The sequence below is a fragment of the Micrasema longulum genome, unplaced genomic scaffold (genome assembly GCF_059751315.1).
Source record: "Micrasema longulum isolate JH-2025_06_02 unplaced genomic scaffold, ASM5975131v1 h1tg000273l, whole genome shotgun sequence".
In the NCBI taxonomy this organism is placed as follows: Eukaryota; Metazoa; Arthropoda; class Insecta; order Trichoptera; family Brachycentridae; genus Micrasema; species Micrasema longulum.
The window spans coordinates 217180-243851 of NW_028277477.1; the positions used below are offsets into that span (position 1 = coordinate 217180).

The following is a 26672-nucleotide window of genomic DNA, read 5'->3' on the forward strand; positions in this document are numbered from 1 at the left end:
TGCTCTCCTGTAAACAAGAACAGACGAATTCGTATTGCAGCAACATGTAAATGGTCGGTCGCGTCGAGCTTGGGCGAAAACAGCCGAACGCACGGAAGCGCCGAATATAAACACGGACATAACATTGTAAGTGCGTAATTGTATTAAGATTTTCTGAATATTTTAGTTCTGAAATTTTACATTTATTTGTTAAATCTTTTATTTTCCTTTTCATTAAATATTTTGTAACGCGTGTAATTCTAGGTTAGCATATGTCCTGACGGGAGATAGTAACTTGGAACCAGTCGACGTTTATCTTTAAACTTGTAAATTAATTTTGTAGATACTAATTTACAAACAAATAAATGTCGTAAAATCGTAGTAGGTATGTTCATTATACAAGATGCGTAATATTTTTTTCATTTTTATAATAATACTCAAATAATTATTTTTATAAAACAGACGAAAAATGCGTGACCTCATTATTATAAGCTACTTCAATCTGCGTATGCAAATTGAGCGATGCTATGTCTCCCTAGTATTTCTTTACTGCGTTGATTCCTGGAGTCTCACCCAAGCTACCTCAAAGAGAGTTAAGTGCAGTGTAGAGGTTAAAGCACTTGGCTCACGCCCGGAAGGTTCCGGTTTGATTACAGGTGGGAACATAATCTAATGAGATTTTTCACAAGCCTTGGGGTTCTGTGCTATAATCCACTACTGTAATTGGACTTCCTGCCTTGTTGTGGTGCTAAAAAGCTATCAAAATGCGGTGCTGTAAAATAATGTTTAAAATATCATAAGTAGAAAGAGTTCTTATCAAAGAAGTATACGAATATAAGAATACGCATGAAAAAATAAAAATAAATAATAAATATAATCTGGAAAAAAAGCTACAGAACTTTCAGTATTTTATGCTGGAAGAGAAGTACAAAATAGTTGGTTTCAATATTACAAGCAAAAGAAGGAAGAAGACATATCTTCTGGCTTGAAAACTTACGAGGATCGATTCAATTTATTTTAATTTCAATTTATTTCATTTATATCCGTTTATGTACATTACAAAGATATTTCAAGGATTACATAACACGAAAAAAATAATACTTAAATTAAAATATACAAAGATGGTCAAATAAAAATACCCAGCAATTATAGAAAAAGGGTGCTATCCTCTCTGAACTATTTTTTACTAATATGAAAGATGTCGATATCTGAAGAGATGCGGTTGATTTGACATTGCTCTTCCTACTGGCAATACCAACGGCAGGTTGGTTCTGCAAGCAGGAAGATAAAATAGCTTAAGCTGCCTATGTCCAAGGTAGTCATTAGGAACAAAAAGAAAAATACTCTCCATTACACCTATGTTGATCGTAATACCATGGATTAATCGAAAAAATACATAAGCAAGTATGCATTTTTTCTTTTCCCCAAACTATTGTAGCCAAGCATTCCCAGTATGAAGTCAGACGGGTACAATTACTGATAGTATCCGCACTCCTTTAAGTAAAGGTACCTCAGCAGAGGTAAAGGTAACTCAGAACCATCTACAGCATAAAAGAGTAATTCAATTCGTGAGAGGCCCAGATCAGAGATCCACCCATAAGTCTCTTTCGCAACAATGCGTTACTAAGAAGCCTAAGAACGCAAGTATTTAAGAACGCCTTAGCTGTTCGGAGAACACATCCCAACATTTTGCGCGCGCTATCACTTACAGTACCTGTGTGAGTATGAAATTTCAGTTTAGCATAAAATATTACTCCCAGGTCTTTGACAGTGGCAGTTCGTTTAAGTAAACACACTCCCATGCAGTACCGCATAAAAATAGTTTGTAATGCCCTTGTATAATATGACAAAAAATAGCATTTAGAAACATTAAAATTTTGTTGGTTCTGAGTTCCCCAATCAAATATATTATTTATAATAGACTGGAGAAGGCAGCAATCGTCCAAAATGAAAATCTTTAGAAACAATTGAAGATCACCAACAAACAACAGAACTTGTAAATGCGATACCACGCTAGTAATATCACTTATAAAAATGGAAAATAAAAGTGGATCTGTTTTCAAATGTTTTAAAAAACTCAATATTCATATGTTTCAGATGAATTTTAACTTAATTATTGCATGATTATTGCATGTTTTGCGTTATGTCGAAATTGAAAAATAATTCATACATCTCGAATAAAACTTCGATCTGTTTTAAACAATGCATTTCATAATAAATTTAATAATTACTTTTATGCCAGACAATGTTGTATCAACTTTAATTCTGTCAGAAAAAATCAGCAGGCAGTTTATCCAACCTACCACTGAAACAACTAACTACAAAACTGAAAATAAAGTATTATCACCGAGTAAAAAAGAACAACTGTTAAGCTCAGTAATCCAGGCGTTCACTCTATCTTTCTACTATTTTTGCGTTACTACAAAGAGGAATCGCCCGGTGTGGACAACCAAAGTGAGCGTTCTTGTAAATGCACGTCGAGACAGAGGTTCAGTAAAATTTAAAGCTCGTGTCGGGGTGTCGCGCCGACGTAAATTTGCAAAATATTTTATAACCGAACGAAAACCATATTGAAAACAATAGAATCAAAATATTTCTTCGGTAGTAAATCTAATAAAGTTAATATCCAGTGATCATTGTGCCCCTGTGTAAATACGGTTCAGTGTTACTATGTTTTTCTAATGTGGCTTTGTAGAGTCTATTTTCGTTTGTGTCGGGGAGTTTTAAAATGCTGTGCCGTGTTTTTGCTTAATTAGTCAAAATCTTCTTTACAAAACTGTTCGACACTTCTAAAAAAGAATGTTTACAAGGTTTTAAATGTGGTTCGTGTGAAAATTTGTTAACAAATCGTAAGATGTGATTTCAAATCAAGAAATTTTGAGGCGCAGTTATTCTTTACTATTCATTTCCTGTCCGTTTCAAATTTTAATGCAATCATATTAATAATTTTATAATATTTTTCTTATTTTCAAGGTGTGTTTACAGCGTGATATTTATGTGTACTTAAAGAGAAATAATCGCTAAGTTAAAAGTTTTTTCAATGACGATTAGTCGTGTGAAGTTTGTATCGTCAGATTTAAAAGTGTTACATTCTTTATTTGAATACAAATTATTGGTTAATAAAGTGATTAACAGCGGGGATTTTGGATATCAAAGGAAATAAGGATTTCGCATGGGCGACTACCGACGCTAGGCTGGAGTACTGCATAGTACCAGGTAATTTATTTCACAATAGCAGTAAAACAAAACATTGCAACTTCACACATAAATCAAAATACATCATATTTATTTCAAACGTGTATAAACCGATAAAGCAACGCATATTTTAAAACGGTTTTTCATCATCTAATAGTGAAATTGTACGCACCTTCCTTTTGTGTCATTTGCCGTCGGAAGCGCATCATAATAACATCTTGTTTAGCTGAACTTACCACCAAACGTTTGTTTATTTTTATTATAAGTAAATTTATTTCGTGAATTTATCTTGTTTTTAATATTTTTTCACACTTAAACTTCAATAAGGTTATCAAAAATCTATGTATGTGAAAAATGTGTAGGTAGGAAAAATAAATATGTAAAAATACTTTATGGTACCAATGTAAAATATGACGGTAAGAGAAAATAAGGCAAATATTAACACAAAGTTTATTGTATTTATAACGACCTAGAAGGACAAAGTTTTAAGCAATAATTTTTAATATAATGCCTTATATAAAAACATTCTTGTAATGCAAGTGATTTTTTACACAAAATCGTCAAATTTTGTATGTAATTATTTATTTGTATTCAATAACAACAAAATATGTTCATGCATTTATTGAGTACAGAAACATAGCTTATTTATTTTTAATATCAAAAACATTTTTTTACTTTGTGGTATGACATTTTACAATTATTTATTAAAAAAATTGTATAAACCACTCGAACTTTAGAGTTATACGTCGACCGGTTTCTGGGTTACTTCCTCATCATCAGGACTTGAACTAACGTATAGCTTATAGAGACTCAACCGGGAACGACTCATGCTGCCTATTCTTAAAAGGTGCGATTTTGAATTCCAAACATTACGAAAGATGTGTAAGGAAGCTATAAAATATAAATCATTAAGATTTATCGTAAAAATAAACGTAATATAGGTATATATTGTGAAACTTATACCTACGAAACCTCCGCACAGAATTTCCCAATGAGATATTATGGACAAATCGCAATATCTTGTAAATACCTAATATATCCTTAATAAACGCAACTCTAATTTATTAATTTGTAAAAATTTATGCAAGTATTTCGATTTAAGTTTTCGTAAATTATACATACTTTAAATTATCTTTCTTGCATGCTTATATTTAAATTTAGGCTTAAAAATTGTTATTACAAAAGCCATATGAATTATTTGAGTACGTAGGTACTTAGCAAATAAAATCAATAACCTTATCATTTATTATAAAAATATAAAAACACGGGTGATACTAGACTTATATACAGGAATTTAATTATTTTGCTAAATTTTTATGTTATTTCTATAATTAATTGCTATGAACAAATATGTTTTACTAAGATACTTAAATGTTTTCAAATTAATTCAGTAGTAATACATACAAATAATGTAATATGCAATGCCGAAAAATTAAATAGGCACGTTTATACAAGCCCGAAGAAAATGGCTTCTGTATCAGGATTTTATCATGATCAGACAGTCTAAGCAGAAACGTACCGTCGTGTATGATAAAAAAAATAAATTTTAAAAACAATCCAATTTATGGAATAAGTGGATAATTAGCTAAGTATATTTTAATGTACGTTTTTGAAAATGTTGACAGTTTCCAACTAGTGTCATTGGCTAAAAAGCTTAAAAAAAAGCTGGCTGGTCTAAAAGCCAAATGACGTTAATCACAACATTACGGCAGAGTAATTTTACATCTATTTTGAGACTTTATAATAAACCGTTTTATGGTGTTTGAAACTATTTTTAATTTAAAAAAACACTACCACACATGAAGACTGGGGGAAAGAAACATGCCCGGTCAGTTTATTTATGAATTTGAGTTAAATATGCCAATTTGTAAGTTTGTACTGAACGCACTGTTAAGTATGTCATCTAAAAATCTTTAGAAAATCTAAAAAAAAGCAGTCGTCAACAAAGTGGTCGAAAAGTTTTGAATCAGAAACGTAATTACTTAGGTAGATACTACTAAGAAAAGTGAAATAAAGAAAAAAATCAAAATTGAATCTACTATTGACTACTTTCTACTGTACAGTCTTTTAAATGTTTTTTTTGTTGTTGAAATGTGTATTTTTTAAATTAACATCAACCCTCTACAAATTGTTCGCAAGAAAAAATCTGACATTGGCCCTTTTAGACCCAAGACAGAACGAGTAACACAGAAATAAATATGAACTAGGGAATTATTTGTATATCTGTCTCACAAGAATGATTGCGTGCGTATTGTATTTTGATATCTCCTTTTTTAAATTGTTGAGGGCAACACAATATTTGTTGTATTTATAGATGTAACTATTACTAGCTACACAGGAGTAACGTGTCTGTATATTATACGTCAGTTATTATGTAACATAATCCTAAAGATGAAACAAGTATAATTCATTTTTAAAAATTAATCTAACAGATCTTTTTTTGTCGTGATAGAACTTTCGATTAGTAACAATGTCTATTGTCAAACCGATGCTGATATTTACGCCTTGCACTCGACAATACTTGCAAATTGTGATAATTTACTTTAAAAATCAGTGTTCAGTTCGCCAAACGTTTACGGCTCTTCGCGAAACCACGAATGAACTGCGTGTCAAGTTCGGCGACAACATTGTTTCCTGAAATAGTCCTGTTTATTGGCCTTCACAGTCCTGTGATTTGACGCCATCGGATTATTTCCTATGGGACTACGCTGAGTCCCCGGTCCGTGAAAACAAAGCACTGACTCTTAAAGCATTAGGAGCCAATATTTTTTTTTGTAAAAAATGGCCAAACATTGCATATGTGAAATAAACACTTCGAGGAGGACGTTTGTCAGATATAAAAAAAATGAAATGTGTATTTTAACTATTTCAGACAATAAAAACAAACCCATTTGAATAAATGTTTGCTTCTTTTATTTCAATTTATCATTGTATTACGCTTTAAAAATACCTTATCCATATTTTGAAAGTTTAATCCTAACATCGTATTAAATTGATTAAATACAAAGACACTGGTTTTAGTGACAATCAGGAACGATCCATGCCTGTGAGCTTGCCCCGACTCGCCAGAAAATCTGCGCCGAGTCGAGGCATGGATATAATCTATATTCTCAGAGTAATAATGCGTGAACCTATAGAGAAGCCCCATCACCATGTTTCATAGAACTCGAGCGATGTTGGTTTGTTGGTAAGCAACCAATTGGTGGCCATTTTGTTTTTTTTGACAACATAAACATAACAGTTCGATCGGATGCTTTTGCCGATGTGCTTGACTTTGTAAATAACTTGGATATTTACGTTATAATAAATAAAAATCGACTATGGTGAATTGCAGTATGTTTGATTGCAGCAGTAGGAGCGTCGAATGTATTAAAGGAGTCAGTTTTCACAGGTAATTGATTTCGAATATTTTCCCATGATTTACATTAATTTTTGGCATTAATTGTCCCGACACGTGTATTATGTTGCTTAAAAACTTTCCTTATATCAACATATATACTTCAGATACTATTTTTTCTTAATTTAGGAGATAAATTTGTGAATTAAATTATGTTTACTGTTGATTACGGGCAATATGTCGGGGCCGCACTAGGCATCCATATAAAGTTTGAGATTAAAATTTTACTCGAAAATAGCAATGTAGGGTACATGGAAATCGCATCTAAAATGACGTGTCCAAATTTCAGGCCGCTACGACTCGCCGTTTCGGAAATGTGGCGGACAAACAAACAAACTCAACACAGGACTTTGGTTCCGTGGAGTTAGGATTTATGTCTTAATAAATGTAACATAAGTATATTATGAATAAAATAGATAAATAAATAAAAAATAAACACACATGTATTTTCAGTTTTATACAGTAAATATAGGCGAATTATAGAAAAATAAATTGGAATAACCCTGCAGTAAAAAATACACAGGTACATATTTATAAGTATTTACAATGCAAATTAATATCCATTTGGCAATTCTCGACCGGAGTACAGCCCATTGTTTTGCTGCGAACTGTAGCTAACTTAATACCCAATAGTCAAATAATGGTTTTCCTACGTTTGGGCTCCTAGAGCTTGGCGCATTATTACTCTGAGTCTATATTATAAAACTGAAAATACATGTATTATGTTGGTATCGATAAACCTACAAATGAGCTTTATTGATAAGCGTTATGAATAACCAGATTACGAAATGTATTTAGTATTTATGACGCAAAAAATATCTTTTCGGTATAAAAATACGATTTTATTGTTAATTTTATCGCTACAAAAACGTACAGACTGCTAGCAAAGAAAATGAAAGCATGTAACTTTTTCACAAAAATTCGAGAGATTAAGGAGATGTTTCTTCTGTCAGGATTTATTTATTTAACTTTTTGTACATAATGTTATTTGTACATTGGCGGGCTTATTGCCAAATGGCAATTTCTTCCAACCAATCAATAAAATAATTATTTTATTTTTATAATTCAAGTTACAGAACATATTCAATAGAAAATAAAGATATATTAAAATAGAAATAAACGTATTTGTTTATAAATTATCTTAAATCAAAACTATTACTCAATGGGAAAAAGGAAAAAAGAGGAAAAGAGGAGAGGTTAAGGAAGAGAAAGGAGATATTTCTTCAGACGTGATTGAAACAGAGATAATGTAGTAACGTCTTTGAAGGTGGATGAGGGATGATGAGTACTAAAATAAGTTTGCAGATTACGAATATTATTTGAAGATTCTCTATTTGAAAACTAGTATTTCGAACATTATTTCCGAAGGACTATTTTTCTTTGCTAGGATTTACCGTTGACATATTATTTATCACATAGGACATGTGGCGTTCGCAGTGGCCGTTTTTGTCATTATTTATTTTTAAATGAATCGGCCAGTGCTCAGTGTTAACAGTTATTGCTGAACGTCATTGTGGCATTTGTTAGTAATAATAATAAGAGATATTGTATAAACGTTTATAATAGTGAATTGGAGATGATTTCTCAGCCTAGCCGTGTGGACAACACATGGTTTAGAGAAGAATGGGGAATTGTGGGTGGGAATTAAGAGGGTGCTTTGAGATTAAGAACAAAAAGGTAAACCATGAACTGATAAGCGTTGAAATTTTTCCGTTAGGACTATGAGACAATGCAGTCAGAGGGTGTCATAGTCTCTCTCTTGGACTTGTAATTGAGGCGAAAGACTGAACATCTTGTCTTAATTTATTATATGTTTGTTCTCTATGCCGCTAGGTCGTGAAAACTAACTTACTACTTTGCTCAATGCATAATTTATTGAAATCGTTTTTGTTTTGCTAGAATTCCATTCATCCTAATGTTGGAGCTACGAGATGTTTGGTATTCTAGCTTTAATATCTTAATTGCATTTACTGTCAGAATGTTGGTAATTTTATAGCTATGCAACAAGATATTTTAAAGCAATTGCTTACTGAAATGTTAGAGAGAAATCGGAGAGAGATATGAGGGTCAAATATATCATGGGAACTCCCAAAATTACATACACGTTGTCGGTGTGCTGCTAAAATCCTCTAATTGCATTATTGTCTATACTGAGAAAAATTGCTTTGAATTTTTGACTCCACAAAAGTTTTTTTGTTTTGGAAATGACACACACTCATGAAACCATCTTAGCTCCTTTAAATTATTTCAATGGATGAGAATTGTAATCAATATCTAGTCAAATGGAATGAATGATTTTCACCAGAAATCATTAAAAAAAATAGTATCTATTTAAACATTTCATAACTTTGAAACTAAACGTCGAAGGGAATTTTATCAGTTGATTAAGTTCGAAAAATGTCATGCAGTAGAACTCCGACTATCCGAACTCCTGCTATCCGAATCGCTGATTATCCGAATCGCTTTCAGAATTTCAGAAAAAAAAATTACGACAGAAACATACTGTGATTCGCAAAATAATTAATTGGCTGTCCGAAAACGGATGATGACACTCAAACAGCTTACTTTGACCGAGATGTTCAGCAAGCAATGACTTTCATTTACAGTACGGTACGTACTTACTGTACTAATGTACAGCACTTGTAACTATGCTTAGCGTGGTAAAGTGTTGCCTTTTCTTTTAATTAATTAAAAGCTCATTTTTCATTTTCAATCATTCATTTTCAACATACATACACTAATTAATTAAAATAGACCCTTTTTTCGGAAAAAAACAAATTATCTGATTTTTTTATTATCCGGATGGGGTCCGATTCCAATTGATTCGGATAGTTGGAGTTCTACTGTAAAAGGTTTTACCAGTATACAGACGAGATATCGAAAAATAGATACACAAATGTTGAGATTCGTACATTATGTAAGGCAGAGATAAGCATTATATCGACAAAATCAAGAAAAGAGCTGTGCTCTGGTTTGGACATGCAGAGCAAATGGACAACGAAAGAACGGCTAAGAATATTTACAACGCTAATGTTGATAGATGCAGAAATAGAAGAAGACCGAGTAAGACATGGCATGACCAAATCCAACAAATACTCGAAAAAGTCGGAATAATCGGCGCGCGTGCATGAGAAGATGTATGAATATAGAGGAAGCGAGATCTTTATGCAAAGATATAGTGATGTGACGTTCTATCCTCTCTGCCCACCCTTACGGGGAAACGGCATGATGGTTTGTTGTTGTTATATCGAACAAATAGGCGATGCGTTAGGATTTACATCAAAAGTCGGAATAATCGAATTGCGTGTATCAGAAAATGTACGAATGTTTAGAAAGCGAGGTCTGTGTGCAAGGACACAGTGGTGTAGCGTTCTATCCTCTGCGTATCCTTGCGGGAAAACGTCGTGAGGGTTTGATTATTATAATAAAAGAAGAATATTTGCTACTAAATACCCCCCGAAAATGTTAAACCTTCTAGGAAAGGTTTTAAGTATGTGGACATAAATATTACGGTATAAGTTAGGTTTGGACTCGGAGGCACTTGATAACTATCAAATATCCCCAGGTATAACCGTAAGGCTACAGAAGTTTATTGTGAACGAACATTTCGAAATGGAACGGTTTATCTATGGATCCATTCATTCCCTATTCAAATCGCTGTCAAACTTTAAAAAAAGAACCGAAGTCCATTGCGCTGTCTCTTTTTAAACTTTGCAGTAGGTAATTTGAATGCTCTATGTGAATTGAGAATGTGTTAGAACTACAGTGCCATTTTCGTTCAATTTTTACGCGGTCGGACTTTTCTTCATACAAAGATGGCCCGAATTTTCACCCTGGATTATGGCACTAATCGCTGGATTTTTTTACACTCTAGATATTAACCATTAACGTGTCCTTGTTTGTTTTACTGATAAATTAAACGTAGCTCTGCAGAAAGCAGCCAGCCATTAAAAAGTTTAAAAAGATTGAATAAACAAATCTACACAACAGTTGGAAATTATTTTACTTTGACAAATGATATATCATACACACATTTGTTTTTTTTTATACAAAAAAGAATTTAATTATGTATTTGACCAGTTTTAATGATCCCTCAGGCGAATGTGTGGTAAAACGATGTATAATAGGTCGAGATCCGTGAAGTGTGTAAGGCTGAGACATGCATTATTGAAAGAATCAAGAAAGGGGTGCTGCGTTGGTTTGGACATGTAGAGCGAAGGGACAGCGAAAGAACGGCTTAAAGGATCTACTATGAAAATAGTAAAGGATGCTGAAAACGAGGAAGACCGAGAAAGACGTGGCACGATTAAGTCCATCAAATACTTGAAGATGGACATGTCAAAAGTAGGAATAATCGGCGTGCGTGCATGAGAAGATGTATGAATGTAGAGGAAGCGAGGTATGTATGCCCCCTACGGGGAAACGGCGTGATGGTTTGTTTGTTTGTTGTTTGTTATATAAATATAATATTTATATAGGGGCACTTAATTGTAAAGAATCAGTTAATGTATTTTTTATAATAACATATTACAACAGAGAAGAACATTTTAGAGAAGGTAAAATAGAAGTCTAGACATCTACGGAGCTTATAACCCGTCATTGGCTGGTTTATGTGGCCACTTTACACACTGTACAACATTCACCGTTCTGCCCATATTTTATCACATTTACAACTTTTGAGCATCTATATTCCTTCAATTCTTTCATCTGTTGATGTTTGTGAAGTTAAAGAGCTGAAACCTTTATTTATGCGTGAGATTCATCCAATTGAATTATAGCATCTACAAATCTACATACTATGCAACGCCTTAATTATTTTTTTTTAATTTCTACGCTTCTTCGTGGACCAGGTTGATTTATCAACAATATTTTGTTGTTATAATTACTTTTAAAAATAATTTAATTATGTAATCAAGGAATTTTTGTGATTTTTTAAACTTCGGATAAAAACCTAAATTATTTATTTATTTAACTTTTGTACATATTGTTATTTGTACATTGGCGGGCTTATTGCCAAATGGCCATTTCTTCCAACCAACCAATAAAATAAAAGTTTTATTTTTATAATTCAAGTTACAGAACATATTCAATAGAAAAAAAAAGATTAAAAAGCTAAAAGTATATAAAAATAGAAATAAACGTATTTGTTTATAAATTACCTTAAATCAAAACTATTACTCAATGGGAAAAAGGAAGAAAAGAGGAAAAAGGAAAGGAGGAGAGATTAAGGATGAGAAAGGAGATGTCTTTTTCAGACGTGATTTAAACAGAGATAATATAGTAACATCTTTGATGGTGGGTGGGAGATGATTCCACAGTCGAGCCACATGGACACTATATGAGTTAGAGAAGAAAGAGGAATTGTGGATGGGTATTAAGAGAGTGCCTTGAGCATTAGAACGAAGAGGTAAACCATGAACTGATAAGCGTTGAAATTTTTCACGCAGGTATATAGGAGCGTTAGGACTATGAAGTACATTGAACAGAAGTGAGAGGGAGCGGTAGTCTCATCTATGCATTTTGCAGAAAACAGCCAGATCTAATATTGAATGATACCTCATTCAAACTTTCAATGTTTGAGGTGACATTATGTATTAAAACATTTTTTTATAGCGGGTGTTTTTTAATTGTTGCATTTATATAAAGAAAATACATTCGTATTTATCTACTGAATTTAATTGAGAAAACTAGATTTCTCGAAGCATGAATCTTCCCATCAGCATCTAAACCTTAAGATTTTTCTATTGCTGCGGGCGTTTTCTGCAAATTGAGAAATGCCGTTATTGTTATCAACACTATTTTCAGATTATTTCAGCTTCTTGTTTGAAAGCGGCCGAGCGACTTTTAGCAGAACATAGAATTGTCCTTACTGCACCCGATAGCATCAATATCTCTTTTTTTCTTCTTTTTTTATTGTGGACTGGCTGCTTTCTGCATAACTTCGTTCAATTGTTTCTCATCGTAGCTAGGACCATCGAAAAACCCTCAAAAGCGCCCAGTTTTATCTGCCGTCTTCCGACGAACGGGATGCAAATAAGAAAAATATTTTTGAAAAACTTCAAAGTTACCGGCACAGAAAATTTTATTTCGATAGGTACTCTTTACCTAAAAAAGCAAAATCGGTTCAGTTTTGGAGTGCAGAAATAGGACATCGAGACCGCGATACTGTCGATTTTAGTTAGACATATTCTGTCCGTTGTCTTTTTCGTACAGTATCGGGGAAGCGTCTTTCAGAAAGGGACGGGAAAACTATGTTCTAATACCTATTCCTCAAATTGCTTCTCTACCGCATACCTGCCAGGGGCGAATCGTCAAATTAAGCGATTATGCGCAGCTTACTATTTTATTTGACTTTCGATAATAATGTTTTATAGTAAATATGTTTATGCGTAAATAAATAAAATAATTGTTATTTATTATGAATTTAAATTATGTTTTTATGTATACATTCTTTTTCTGTTGATTTCAATGATACTACATTTTGGTTTTTATTAATACCACTATATTTTACTATTATTTTGTTGATTTCTATGATACCATTATTTTGTATATTTGATTATGAGTGAATCTTAATTTGTATAATTTATATTTTAAAAATTATTTCTGCATTATTCCAAATTATCTTTTTTGCATTGTATTCTTCGGAATTTTATTATTTATTACTTACACTTTTTTTTTCTAGATTGTTATTCTATTGCATCACATGTCATTATAATTTAATCTAATAAATTTTACTATGTATTTTTATTGATAATTATTATAGCTTGACATGGGCATAGCCTAAAAAGCCTTAATAAGTTTATTAATATTTAAACCAGTGAACTTTTGAATGAGTAAATAAATAAATAATAATCACCACCACCGTTTAAATCTTCCTACATAAAAGTGCGCCCAGCGCTAGCTAGCCAAATACCTTAGCTTATTTCTCCATATAAAAATGTACACTATATTTCTTTACGTCTTTAACCTAGTCGCGTTTTTTGTACTAAAACAAGTTTGCTGATTACAAATATTATTTGAAGATTCTCTATTTGGAAACTAGTATTTCGAACATTATTTCCGAAGGAATATTTTTCTTCGATATGGTACCGTTGGCATATTGTGTATCACATAGGACATGTGGCGTTCGCAGCGGCCGTTTTTGACATTATGCACTTTAAAAGAAATCGGCCAATGCTCAGTGTTAACAGATATTGCTGAACGTCATTGTTGTATTTGTTATTAAACTTTTGTACACGCATTGTATTAAAATAGTATTAAATAAAGCTACGTAATTGTTGTTTGAGTTGATTTTCACAGAACCACAAAAAAATTGTCATTTATAATTATATTACTTACATATTATGTACTTATATGTTGGTACAAATTAATGATCACTTTTTGTAGATTACCTATAAAATAAATCACGGCTCGCTACTGATATTGACTTGCAGCTACTAAGTGCATGGACGGTTGGAATTATATGCCCCATTTACAAAATGTAGGTATTTGATCATTGATAACATTTACCTATTGAAGCTAGACTATCTTGCAGCTACAAAGCACACGGGCGAATGAAATTCTACCACCTTAAAATTATATCAATAAATTTACAAAAACAAACATGATATTGATTGTCATTGTCATTGTCAAACAAAACAAAGATTTTGTCGATAATGCTTATCTCAGCCTTACATAACGTACAGATCTTGACATTTGTCGACAAAATGTCGATTCGATTAATAAAAATCAACACGTTTTTTATTTGCCTCTTTCGGGAAGAAATTATAAACGCAATTCATTCCTAAAGTCGTAAGTGCAAAAAATGTGACTTTAATACTGACAGAACCCGGGGAAGGGCAATAAACGTGATGGTGTAATATGGACTTTATTATAAATGTATATGTATGTTCTCGGCCTTTCTGTGAGTACGAGGGGGATAGAGGGACACCACGCGTATCGCCGTCCCCCTCTCACCCGCAGGATATACGGGAACAAAAGATCCGAGTGTCTTTAGTCCAACCCTCGCAGCTTGCTGATAAATAGCAAGCAGTAAAAAAGTATTTTGAATCCTGCTAGTGCGAAACACTCACCGTGTAATGTTTTGTTCCCTTTTCGCATGGGAGTTTTTTGGCATGAAATTCTTTGGAACTTTGAAAATTTTAAACTTGCCTATCAAATGGAATTTAACTGTCTTTTTCTAGTTTTGTTATTTAACTGCACTTGTAATAATAATAATAATAAATTGGACTGATTTATAAAGCGCCATTTTTGTAAAAAAAATCAACTGAAGGTCGCTTTACAATTGTATACGTAAACTAACATTCTAACTAAGCTTAAGTGACATATTTATTTATTTTTATTTATCATATTATATTCCATACACGAAATTGTAATTTATAAAATGTTGCTTTGACTGCCTAACTAGGGTTATTTACCCCGTTCTAAGATAGTCAAAAAAATATAAAAAACAGTAATCAATTTATAGAAACACAAAGATAGAGGAGAAAGTGAAAAACACAGTAAAAAATGGTGTAAAAACATAGTAAAAACAAAATAATAAATGTAGTGAAAACATAGTAAAAAACATTAAAAATATATAAATATATATATAAAAATATTTTAAAACTCAGTAAAATGTGAAATAAAAACAGAATACATAGTTAGAAACATATTTAAAGTCATAGTAAAAACATAGCAAAATACCGAGTAGAAAGAGAAAAATAAAACATATTAAAAAATTATATTTCCTGATTTAAAATTGAGGGTATGATAAACTAAAGAAGTAAGATTTTAGTTGGGATCTGAACTGACTGGGACTGTCGATGATTCTTAAGTTTAAACGCAATCGGTTCCAGGCAGAGGGGCCGGCAACGGCAAAAGTACGATCTCCGAATCTAGTGTTTGGGGAGCGCCGGATTTCGACAAGTGTTCCTCTGCCTGAATCGGAAGCTGATCTAAGAGTAGTTTTTCTTTGACGTATGTATTTTCCCTAATACAAAAGTCCTATAGGTATCTTGAAGCCATTTCATGAAGGGATTTGAATACTGTCCAGAAAAGTTTGTATTTTATTATCTCTGAGCTTTTTAACCAATACAAATCTCGAAGATGTTATTAGATATAAGAATATTTTTTTACTGCCGTAAAAAGCCTTTCTGCTGCATTGAAAACACCGTTTGGTATTTTGGGAGAATGTGTTTTGTGTTGTGAAAGGTATTGTGTTTACACAGAATATGCAGCTCTCAAATTATTTTTTTAAAAAAGATTTATTACTGTAACCATAAACGACTTTTTTTGTATATTTATGTGTCTTGGATTTATAAGGGCTAATGTCGCAAATAGCAATATTTCGAGAGATTATTTTTAAAGCCATTGTATGGCATTGTAGTTAACTGATTGACGTGTTTGATAACAAGTATTAATAAAAAAAAACATTGCCACATATGTACTTGTATTATAGAATTACACAAAATAAATAGAATTACATTTGTTGTTTTTTTTTTAATTTTTTAAAAATCAATATATCGAGGCTTTACTGACATAATGCATTAAGACTTTATTAAGTCATTAAAACAAGTTTCAATGCATTATTTTTCACACAGTTTTTTTAAAGCTTTAAAAGATTATTCTTTATTTTAGGCGTAGTATAAAATTTGAAATCAACATCTTGCGCCTATATTTAAAAATATTTTAAATGTACAGGGTGTTTATTAAACCCTGTCACGTCCGAAACTACGATGGTCAGTGTGAGAAGGAAGACATATTAGCACATTAAAATACATTTTTAGAACGAATACAATTTAAAAAAATAAAATATCACAAAGAGCAAATGGTTGCTTACTTCTGCAGGAGATAAACGTGAAGGGGGGGAGTCTGATACGCCGACAACTGCTCGGCCACGCTCCCCCCCGCTTCTCGCCTGCAGAAGAGTAACCATTTGTTTTTTTTATATTTTATTTTTTTAAATTTTCTTAGTTCTAAATATTTTTTAATATGCTAATATGTCTTCTTTCCCATACTGATCATCTGGTTTCGGATGTGACAGGGTTCAAAGAACATCCTATATAAAGACTGTTGACTTAATGCATTCTGTCAGTATAGCCTCGATATATTTTAAATATTTTTAAATATAGGTGCAAATTGTTTATTAAAAAATGTATGATATGCCTAGAGTAAAGATAATTCTTTTAAAGCTTTAAAATTATTTTTTTTAAAGAAAATTGTAGGAGAAATAATGCGTTGATATAATAATAAAAGGTTTAAATGTGATTATCCCGCAACTTGTTTTAATGACTTAATGCATTCTGTCAGTAAAGCCTCGATATTTGAAAAAAGAATTTATACTGTAAACAATACAACAAAAAAATTTTCGTACGTGTGTACTTATTAACTAAGATTTATTCTCAAGAGATTTTTTGCAAAAGTTGGGAGAGTATTATGAAAAAAGTCAATTTAGTTTTTTCGGCAGTATACTCGTATATTATATTCCCAACACATGCGGGCCATCGGTGTCTGGTATGTGGCATTACTTGAAATCGAAGGCAGTTGAAATATGGCCCGATGTCTCGAGTGTTCTTGATCCCGCATTTATTTGCATTTTATTGAGGAGGTTAGTATCTACTTTATAGTTTAATATTTTATAAATAAATTTTATACCGAACAAAGCGCGGTTTTGTCAGAGAATCAAGATAAAAAGAGTTTGAAGTGATGATGTTCACAGAACCACAGCGTATACATATATACATACTTACTGGTATATACATACTTGTATGTATTGATTGATTTGGTGTTTATTTTGTAGAACTCCATATTTAAACTTATAATTAGAAATCAAACACTGATTTTGTTTGTCAATCAGTGTTTGATTTCTAATTATAAGTTTGTACTTGTATGAACCTATATGTAGGTACACATTTTTTATTATTATTATGGCTAACTTATATAGTGTCATTTTTGCGCATTACAAAGTTATGATTTCTTATGTTACTGGGTTAAATAACGCCTAATGTTGTTTTTAATTATTTTTTAATTTTTGTTAAAATTACTTTTTCTAGAGACGAGTTTAATAAGTTAAAAGTATGTGCCATTGGAAAAATATAATAATTAATGTTATTATCTTAATGATTGAAGGTTATTTTTATTAGGTCCTAGACTTGAAAAAAAAAACTAAAAATTAAAAGAACTTAGGATTATGATAGTACTTTAAAGACTGATTATGTTCCTAATTTAAAAAAAAAACTATAACACTCGATTAGAAAGGTGTGAAAGAAAATTAAATCTCAGTAGTTTAATTCCGCCAAAACCACCGCGCTGAAATTTTGTTATTATTTGTTTGTTTGCTGTAAACAGCATTATTTTTAATTGTTTATTTAATTCATTATTAAACAACCCTCTGATACGCCCACTGTTTTTTTTCTCCTATATGTAAATATAAGATAAATTAGTTTTAACCTTAAGTAGGCGTAATTTGACAGACCTACCTCAGTGGGTTTTTGTCCGTATGGGCGACTCAATTGGCCATTGGCGTATTATTACTCTAAGATTCAACACGTAAATACATATTTATGTTGCGATTGAAAGTAGTGTATTTATTTACTACATTATGGCATTTTTCAAATACCACCATAAAGGGCCTCACTTATAAACCTGATAAAAAATTGAGCCGTGCCATAGTGGAAGAAATTTATGCCCTTCTGCCCAGGCATAACCGCATAACATAACTTTATACCGGGTTTAGAGTAACGCCCAAAGGAACTTTGATCTCCCCTGTGCATTCATTCGCGTGTATTTATATTAATACGCGTATTTCCTAGAACGCAATATCTACTTTTAAGTTTACCCAATTTCATAATCGCCCCTACCACCTGTGACCTGTGACTTTGATCTGACAATGAGCGGATTGACCGACGAAAATAAGAACTATTTCCATCCCCTAAATAAAAAGAGCACTTTCATTTCTATTTTCGTCCGCCGCGAGTATATAGAGATACTTGTTGCACTGTTTTGAATTCCCTCCCTTGGAAATTAACCACCGACTATCCCTGTGCAAACTTCATCGATCTGCGGGTGCATTGTGCGCCCGTCGTCGCGCCTCAGTTCGACGCCCCACAGTACGGTCTGGACTGGATTAAATTTGGATGGAGATATCGCGCCGTTTTGTGGTTTGGCCAACCATGAACTCCCGAAAACTACGCACTACCGTTTTTTTACATTTTACAGCGGAAAGGTCAAAAACGATTTCCCTTATTGCGTTTTTATTAATAAATATGTACATTATTATTATTGCGTCGCGCTATTTTCCACGGAGAATGTTGCCGTAATTATATTCAAGCGCAGTCCATATAAATTTTAACTGACTATAGTCACATGCAGCCTATTTATCGCCATCGCACGATATGCGAGACCGGTGAGCAGAGGGCGCTGTCAAAACATTATAAAACAATGAGCTCAAGATAGATTGAAATTTTAAAAATTGTGTAAAAAAAAACAATACAGTTATAAAAAAAAATGTAAAATAGTACCAAAACCCTTGACGAGCGTTTTCGACTCGATGGCTACTCTCAGGTAAAAATCCTAAAAAATGGGAATTTAGTGGAGGTAAGTCCGCTTCGTTGTTTAGTGAATGGCGCGTTCGCCTATCATTTTTGAGGTCCTGGGTTCGATTAATAATAATAATAAATCTTTATCATCCATAATATACAATGTCATACATACAAAAATAATAACAAAGGTGTACATAGATTAATGGCGGACTTATTGCCACTAGCAATTTCTTACAGTCTAACCAAAACTAAATAAAAAATACAATAATAAAAAAATATTTAAATAAATAAATTTATAAAATAAAATTAAAAATTAAAATAAATAAGTTTAGAAAACACAAACAGTTAAAACATTATACAAGATTGTGGTGTTTATTTCTTACATTAATTATATTTAATACATTTTAATTTATTCTATTGCATCTTCCAAATATAAATTTATAGTATAGAAACATTTATTTATTAGAAACACTTTTAACATTGGCTGGATGGGTGTAAAATATTTGGTTTAAAGGTTTCAATGGTCGCGGAATGGCACCGGAAGCATAATACAGATCAACGTATCTTCCATATTACAAAAAATACAAATCTAGATACGCTGCGATTGGGGTGTCCATGCGGTGCCCTATGCTCCACTAGGTGCGGATAGGGAATTGATGATAAAATAAATAACTAGCAAATAAAAAAATGTTAAAGGTGGTCTTCCTTTAATATTGTTTACCTTATCTTCACAGTTAGTCTCCATGTCTCGGAAAATATTAGTTTATTTTTAGTTTCTCGGAAGAAAGGTCGGCCATAATACCTTACTTCTAAATACACACTCCGGCCTAAGCTGAGCTAAAATGAAGTAGGTAGCCACAAAATTAACATTTTACCAAATTAAAAAATACACAACACTTAAATTTATAATCAAGTTATCTCTAGTGTGGCTGTGATATCACACTAGTCTACTCTTTTTCTTGTGTTTTTGTGTTAAGATACATTGAATTATCTTTTTACAAACTTCGCTAAACAAAATTTCAAAAGTGGTATCTGTCAAAGGAAACATTTCTCACTGTAATATTCCTGGAGTAAATACCTTCCCCGCCTACCGGTAGATGGCAGTAAACACATTAATCGGAGACGCAAACCGCGCCAAAACTAATTACACATTATCAGTTTCCCGCCACGCCCCGCCCTGCTATAATAAAATCTACCCCGTCCCAATCAAGACCTGGTAAGCAAATCGTAGGCACGTAAATCAAGTTAACTTTTCAATTTGCCCGCATCTGTTTTCCGTTCCGATTACAGCGAAGACTTTTTTACTTTTCGCCTGTCTGAAATATAAATAGGAATTAGCGAGGGACTTGGGACCGGTTGCGGTCGTTCAAAGGAGCCTACAGCCTAGGGATGCGGATGCAACATCGCTTATCGATACATGTCGATGAATCAACATCGATTTAAAAGAAAACATTGATATTTTAAGGTTTCAAACGATGTTCTATCGATTTACACATACACCTTAGTTATTTACGACTAAAATTAAATGACAAAAAAAAAGTTTTTTTTGTCAATCATAAGAACGCTAACTTTATTTTTTTTTTAAAAAGCACGCGGTGATGTAACATCGTGATACCTCAAACAAAAGACAGAATATTTTGAAGCTCAGACATTTGAAAAAAAAGAGATATTCTTCTAAATAATAATTCCTTTTCCATAATTTATAAAAATTATAATATAATTCAGGCCTGGTTACAGCAAAATAAATTCAAAATCATAAATACGCCATTTAACTAGCGAGTGCTCACACCAATAACCGATTGATTGTTTGAATTTCTTCATTTCATTCTTCATTATTTTTTCAAGTATTACCGAAGGCATAATTTTAAGTAGAAATATCACAAAAATGTATGTGATTTAAAATGCTTGCATTTCTTATCAAAAACAAAAAAAATAAATTTGGCCGCGGCCACTTTCATGTTCCATTTTTATCTTCAAATTATTGCGGCAAATTTTTGTTCAATACTTCGTCTTTATTGAGATCCCAGATACCTAAGTTTAATCTGAATTTGAAATGGCGTAATCTGCCGGTCTAAAAGTAATTATAGTTTAGTTACATAAAACTTTTAAGTATATTTTTCAACAGAAATACCTTTAAAAAATATTGTTTTTATCTAATTTGTGTGTTTTTTATTTTTTTATTATTGCGCGATTAAAAAAAAACATTCGTTTTAAAATGGCAAAATCGTATGATTACCTAATTTTGCGTTCGTTTTACCAGACTACACCTTAATGTTTGAATAGACTGCACCTTTTTTGTTTAAAACTCGCAACTATGTTATCCGTTAGCGATGTATCGTTATATCTAAAAACATCGATGCATCGTATGTATCATAAAATAAAAATAATAATTTCTTAAGGTGGCTTCGGTTCTTTCCGGAATTTTTCGGATGGTTCCGGAACCAACTATAAATTATATTTATTTACATAACTCGACATTTCATCTGTTTATATTTATAGCGCCAACTTTGTGGCTATTCATTATAATAAAATAAATATAAAACAAATTTGTTTTTAACCACTTATTTTTTAAAAACCTCAAAAATTAGAAATTAAAAAAGCGATTCATAAAAAAAATAACAAAATAAACAATTTAGTCCACTTCTGTCTAGTTTTAAAGGGCGTATCCATCTCACTTCACACTTTCCGTAATTAAAAGAACAACATGACAAAAACACTTGACTTATTTTACCCATATGTATCAACAATGGAATATTTCACATAATACATCCCTTTAAAAATAAAATAGGATAGAATTCATTAGTTAAGTATATCTTGATAAAAAAGCTTATGTAGCTTTGAAACCGGTCGGTAGAAAAAGTAAAAATTATGCGATTAAAAACTTCACTTAAATAATTTTACATTCTATAATAATATTTTTTTGAATAATTTTTTCAAGCGTATTGAGTGCATCAACACTGCAGTAGATGACCTATTTTTTTTGTACTTTGTTCATTATTTATCATTTCCCTTTAGTAACATAATTTTATGTATGCAACTCAGCAGGACTTTAATTTAAGACTATTTTGTTAATATTTTTGGAAAAGAAATTTAAAAAAAATAATTTAAAAAATGGTGCATAGGACACTGCATTGAAAAACCTGAAATATTATGAAACAGTTTTATAAACACTACCATGACAATCATAATGATTTTTTTAAGACGTATTTAATGCATTTTAGCTGGGGTGGGGTATTCCTGGTACCTACGCCCTCAGGAATTCGCGTTCAGGCTCGGAAAGGTAAAATATGTTAACTTATACATATTTTCCTTTAGCAAACTCACGATACAGTAACCTAATACAAAGCTCATTATTTCAAATCCCCGCACGCTCGACACGTGAGTTTACCATAATATTTTGCGAAATGTGTATTTTTTGTCGAGCCTTTACACGCTAACCATAAATCTTCCAACTGACAGACAAAAGCGAACTTGAATATCAATAATTCTCATTCATCAGCAATAATTATTTTGTAATTTTTATGAAGTCCGCCTCGTGGTCGATAGCGGATAGCGCGGTTACCTACCATGCAAGATTCTCATCGGAAATTATCCCTATTTGAGTTCAATTAATAAATAACAGTGTTTTTTTTATTATTTCTTCTTCATATTTTCCACATACGCTCCTTAGTGGAGCGTGTGGACTTTACCAGTTGCCTCCTGGAGACCATATCGCCAGCCAGCACTCTCGCCTCCTCGCACGTCAATCCAGGGCCCGTTAGTTCTGCCGAATAAAGTCGAAAGATCGTCATCGACGGCCTTCCAGGACGGCGTGAGCCCGCAGGTTAGAAGAAGAGGCAACATGGGTTTAGGTTCTTCTGAGGCATGCGCAGCACGTGTCCAAGCCAGGTCAACCGCCACATCCTCAAAACGCTCGTTATAGGGGGGTGCTGCGTCCGTTCTTGGACTTCGATAATAGTTAAAAATCGAACCACCTTTTACCTAATTTTCTCCTCAAGCACTTACTCTCAAAACTTCAGAATTATTTCATCGTTCATCATTATTCCTTTTCCGCACCTAATGGTGCATAGGGCACTGTATTGGTACACAAATTTCAGCGTATCTTGATTATTTTTTTGTCTTACGCTTCAGGTACCAGTCCAGGGACTATGAAATATTCCGGTGTGAAAACACCTTTTTAAATTAATATTTCGTTTCAACCATGTCGGGAATCGAACCCGAGACCTCTCGCTTGGTAGGAAAACGCGCTGACCATTATACGACGAGGCCGACAAATTGTTTAGGTTTTATTAAATGGTACGCGATGAAAATTTCATTATTATTACAATATTTATCTTAAAAGGAAACGCGTTGTGACTTTTCTTGATACAAATGTGTTTACGTATTTTCTCCCTGAATTATATCACTAAAGCAGTGATTCTTTTACACATCATAGATAATTACCATTGGCGAGTCTACCGTGTTTTTTATCGCAAAGTTGTATGTGCCGTCTTCGGACGCACGGTCTACAAACATGACTATTTTTGAAAATCGCAAAAGGTACCGGCACAAAAAAAAATCATCCCAATGCTTGCTTAAAAAAACAACCAAATCTGTTCTGTTTTGGGATGCGGAAAACGGGACAGCGAAATGTCGATTTTGGTTGGGCATAATTAGTCAGACGTGCCGTTGTCTTTTTCGCATAGTATTTATTTTTATTTATTTATCGAAATCTACAGTCATACGATTACACAATACGGTTATAATATCGAGGCTTACTGACAAAATGCATTAAGTCATTAAAACATGTTCCGAGATAATATCATTTGAAGTTTTTTTGTTCTTTTAACGCATTATTTCTCTCACAATTTTTTTTTTTTTTAAGTTTTGAAAGAGTAATCTTTATTCTAGGCAAAGCATAAAATTTAAAACCTATATTAAAAAATATATAAAATATATAAAGACTGTTGACTCAATGGATTCTGTCAGTATAGCCTCGATATAAAAGATGCTTAAAACTAGACTTAAAATGATTTCAAACTTATAATTAACAATATACGTTATGTGTCACAAATAATGTTACATTATACAAGAATAGAATTTGGAAAACAAAAAAATATGTTGGTACATATTTACCTTTGTAAATTTAAAATTAAAATTGAAAAATTATATTGTATTTACCCATCATTACTCACCCACTACGACAATGCCCGCAATGACGACAATGTCGCTGATTTTCCTTTTGAATTAATAATTATACAAGTTGAATAGATATATCACTCGCATTGGCTCCAATAATGTTATTATTCAAGTTGCAAATTCTATGAATGCGTGATTCTTTTGCTGCATTAGTATTAACAACGGCACAGTAAAATAATTTGGAGTGACAGGTATGTTTAAAGGGTACATGGAAATTGATTAAACTAAGTAAATTAGGGCAGTAAGTAATTCCATTTAAAAGCTCGAATAAAAACATCAAGTCAGCAATCTGCCGTCTATTATTTATTTATTTATTAATATACACGGCACGCAGTGCCTTTTACATTAAAAATATACACATTAAAAATAATATAAACATTTCAATATAATGTGAAAAACTTAAAAATTAAAAATAAAAGTATTATTTTACATAAATACCATATATATAATACAGCAGTTTTGTATAAAAAACATATTTAGATATAAAAAAATAATTAAACAATGTGGGCAGATAAAATTTTAAATGGAAAATAATTAAAATTATTTTTCTTTGAAAGGTACAAAATATAAGTATATTAAATACAATAAAATTCTTTTGTCTCAAAAAAAGAAAATTAAAAAAATAGTAATAATAATGACAATTAAAGTAATTTAAAAAATAAGTATACACGTAAATATGGTACACAATAGTACCCATGCAAAAGTAAAACATAGAAAGCACTATAATCTAAAAAATATAAATTATCGTTCATCATCTTAGAAATGATTAAATAGAGTTGATTTATTTAAGCTATACTTTAAGTGAAAAATATCAGCAACGTCGGAATAGTTATTGCTGAGAACATGGAGTCGATCTCAAGGCAGTTTTCAGGACCCAAATCCAGAAGCCATCTTTTAACAAATGAATTAAATTTCTGTTTATTTTTATTCAATTTTAAATCAAGAGGTAGAGTGTTGTAAATTTTAGGAGCAAGGTACATGTGAGTCCTCTGACCAAACGATGTTGTCATTTTAGGTGGCACAAATAATTGTCTCTTTTTTTATCTTGTTTTATAGATTGTATTATATTTACTGCCCATTTTACTTACCATTTTTATGTGTGTGAACGAGAAGTGCCCTAGCGTACAGTTGCCGGACGTCCCTCTGGACGTGCTCTGGAGGTGCTCTCACCTACCCGTTCAAACTTCAAACACCTCCGTTGTGGGCAGAGGCGGTTCCTTAGTATGTGCATAAGTGCAGTGCACTGCCAAGTAAAAATATGTGGAAATAAATTATTAATTTTATTGATAGTAAAACTATGTTATAAGTACGTAGAAAGAAACAGGGATTTGGTGCAATATTATACACGTAAACACCATAATATTCAATACTAGCGCCAAAAGACCTAGCGAGATCGACTCTAGCGGACGATTTTCTCATCTTGTCTACGCATGCGCAATCGTCCATGTGCATGTTCTGTTTTGCACAATTCTTTACCCTGAATTTGTATGAAATATGTCATTTCTCCTTAGATCGTCATTTGAGCGAGATAGACAACGCTTTATACCGGTGAATCGTGCGTTAGAGGGAGAAGGTCATATACATACTCCGGGCATTGCCAACGCATGCGCAGATTTGAAGTTTGAAGTTCGTTTGCAATGTCACTTTGAACATGCGTAATGACATGATATTATTAAGAATTTAGTTGATTTAGTATCCTACAACGTGCGTATAATGTTAGGCGAATTTAGCGTTTCTTGTTCCGATGCGCGGGTTGTCATCTGTCATACTATTGCCCGTTTATCACGTCAGACCTGTCATATTGTTATAATATTATTGAAAATGTAAAGAAATGCACTGCCCATATTTTCGGTCAGGAGCCGCCAGTGGTTGTGGGTGTTCTGATAGAGACCCCAAGCAGAGCCTTGAGTGCATACTTTTGTGCTATTTCCAAGGTACGCATAGCACTTTTGCTGGCTCCACCCCATTCAATTATTCCGTAATCTATAATGGTTTGACACATTGAGTAGTATACTTGATTTAAAGTTTTTTGTCAAGAATGTTTCTTACGGTATTAAATACATGAACAAGTTTTTTAACTGTTGCTAAAATATTATCTATGTGATTTGTCCAGTCCAAGAACGAGATATGCGAGAGATTGAAAGAAAAACAATGTTCAAATACCTATTACTCAAAATTCTCAGCCACCGCGTTTCCTCGTAAGGGCGCTAAATAGACGAACAAGGTATTCTGTGGGCGTAACTACTGTCAAATAGAAAGTTGTTAAAATATTTTTAGAATATGAACGCTTAGGAAACGAAGAAAAGTTATAAACAAACTATTATTTCTATGTGTAATGCGTCAACACGGACTATCATATCTTAAAATGTAAGAAAACGCTAAAATTGCTTAGCAATTTTAGC

The 26672-nt window shown here is 32.4% G+C and overlaps 1 protein-coding gene across 2 annotated transcripts in view; it reads left to right on the forward strand.

Annotated features, from left to right (window-relative positions):
* Positions 1-2469: 2469 nt before the first annotated feature.
* The window catches only part of wge (BAH domain and coiled-coil containing protein winged eye), a 264314-nt gene continuing 240111 nt past the window's right edge, over positions 2470-26672 (forward strand). The window contains exons 1-2 of one of the 2 annotated variants that reach the window (XM_088224224.1): positions 2470-2828; positions 2953-3195. The gene's annotated coding sequence lies outside the window, so the exon portion shown is untranslated. The remainder of the gene's footprint in view (positions 2829-2952; positions 3196-26672) is intronic. The other variant, XM_088224225.1, reaches the window with a different exon arrangement.